The 2354-nt window shown below is 44.9% G+C and overlaps 1 pseudogene; it reads left to right on the forward strand.

Annotated features, from left to right (window-relative positions):
* Nucleotides 1-472: 472 nt before the first annotated feature.
* On the forward strand, nt 473-1248 carry LOC127298080 (dirigent protein 7-like; annotated as a pseudogene).
* Nucleotides 1249-2354: the final 1106 nt, after the last annotated feature.

The raw sequence follows: 2354 nt of genomic DNA on the forward strand, positions 1-2354 counted from the left end.
TAAGTTTCAGTTCATCATCAGAATAGCCTTTCAAAGCGCCCAACATATGTAAACAAAATGATTTAAATGAGCATATGGATCCTCATCGGGTCCATCTGCTGTAAACCTTTGTTTATGCAACATAGCAATTAAACGCAGATTAACCTCGTACTCTTCAGTTCTTTCACTCGAGCATTCTTTCATGTAGGGTCTATTAAACCTCCTGAGGTATTTAGTTTCATCGAGCTGGTTCACCAGCTCTAACACAATCATGGTGTTTACATACCTGAAACTAGTAAACAAATTTAGTATAACAATTAGTAAGGTAACAATTAGTAAGGTATTCCAAGGTGTCTATCATTTTATTCCGTAGCCTTCCTCTTCGCTAACAGGGCATCTTCTGCACGTTCTTGGCTGCGGCGTTATTAGCTGGAGCCCATTTCCTACAAAAGCAGCACGACGAGCAGACGGAAACATTGACAAATAAACCACCATGTCGCCGATACCCTCGCTGCTCCTCGTCCTCCTCGCGTTCGGCCTCGTGGCCGGCGACGCCGGTCACACAGCAAGCTGAAGCACATCCGCATGTACATGCACGAGACGTTCTCGGGGCCAAACGCCACGGCGGGCAGCATCGTGCCGTACCGCCGTCCCCCTTCGGCCCCAACGCGACGTTCGGGCAGGTGGCCGTGTACGACGACGAGCTCCGGACCGGCCGGAGCCCGACGTCGCCCCTCGTAGCGCGGTACCAGGGCATCATTGTCGCCACGGGGCAGGGGTCGTCGCAGGGGCACCTGACGGTCGCCACCGTTCTGTTCGTCGCCGGCAAGTTTGCCGGGAGCGCGCTGTCGGTGGAGGGTCCCGTGATGGGGTTCAAGGGCACATCCGAGCGTAGAATCGTAGGCGGAAGCGGCAAGTTCAGGATGGCGCGCGGGTACTACCAGCTCAAGCTCCTCGGCCTTACATCGCCGCTCAGCTCCGTCGCGGAGGTCGATTTCTACGTGCTCACCAGCGATCCTAGCTACATGTAACTTCTTTGCGGAACTATATCACGACCGTGAGTCAAGGGAAAACAGTCAATTATGTTTGCTCAAATTCTCTGTATTCGCGCTGTTGATTTTTCTAGCGAGTGACTGCGATTGAACGACCACGCTTGTTTTTGCACCTGTTGACCACTAAGTTCCCTTTTGTTGCATTTTACTTTCTTTGAAATTATCTGTCCCCTTTTATATGTATCAAAGCTAGCTAAAAGCTCATCTGTGAGTGAGATCAAGTAACTTACAAGCTTGTGAAATGTATCAGACTCTGTTTGGACGTACTCCAACTAGAGAAGGAGGTGGCAATGTCAAAATTGTGTTGAATGGAAATGACCTCTAACTAGAGAAGGCGCGTTATTTCTAAGGGATTTGCTAGTGAGAACTAACTTTGTGCTCAGTAAAATTATACATCATTTAATTTGTATCGTGATTCGTGCTAATCATGAGTTGCAACATGAATTGCAACTGAGATTTAATAACCCAATTTCTAATCATCGCCACTACTTTATCACGTTTTCTAGATGCTTGTTTGCGAATCCCCTCCTTGGCAATCGATCGCTCGAGCGATCAGTTTTGGTCGGCGCGGAGCGCTCGCGCGGCAACGCGAGTCAATTCCCTTTCCTTGATGTTGCTATTTTGTCTTTTTTATGACTAATGGCATAGTTGCGGGTGCATGCAAGCTGTCCCACCTACTAATCACGCGCATGCAGCCCATGCCCAGCTAATCACGCGCATGAAGACTCACTTTCATAGTTGGCTCACGAGCATCTGTCCTGGCCCACACGCATGCATATGCGCAGTTGACCGAATGGCATGCAAGTGTTGCACAGCAGTTTCTGTTTAGTTTTATCAATTCCCTTTTCTCATTTCCCTTTTGACAATTCTCTTTTAGCAATTTACTTTTGGTTGTTATTTATTATGCTAATTCATGTTTTTTAGTAACTTTTATAATTCCCTTTTTCGGGCTAGTGGTTTTTAGAGGGGAAATAATGGGTGGGAGATTCACTTGCAACTCAAATGAACTACCACTTGCTAGTCAAATTAAGTACCATTTTAAGTTGTAAACTAAAAAGAGTTGCTAAAATATTCTAAATGAACTTCAATTTTTAGAGTTGATAGTTATTTATATTTACCATTGATAAATAATAGGTTACCGGGTTGATAGCTTGTAAACTAAAAAAGAGTCGCTATAATATTCTAAATGAAATACTTTTTAGGGTTGGTAGTTATTTATTATTACCGTTGATAAATAACGGGGCGCCGGGTTGATAGCTTTTGTAAACTAAAAAAAATGGTTGCTAAAATATTCTAAGTGAAATTAACATTTTTTGGGTTGAT

This window comes from Lolium perenne, chromosome 7 (assembly GCF_019359855.2).
Source record: "Lolium perenne isolate Kyuss_39 chromosome 7, Kyuss_2.0, whole genome shotgun sequence".
NCBI classification, from domain to species: Eukaryota; Viridiplantae; Streptophyta; class Magnoliopsida; order Poales; family Poaceae; genus Lolium; species Lolium perenne.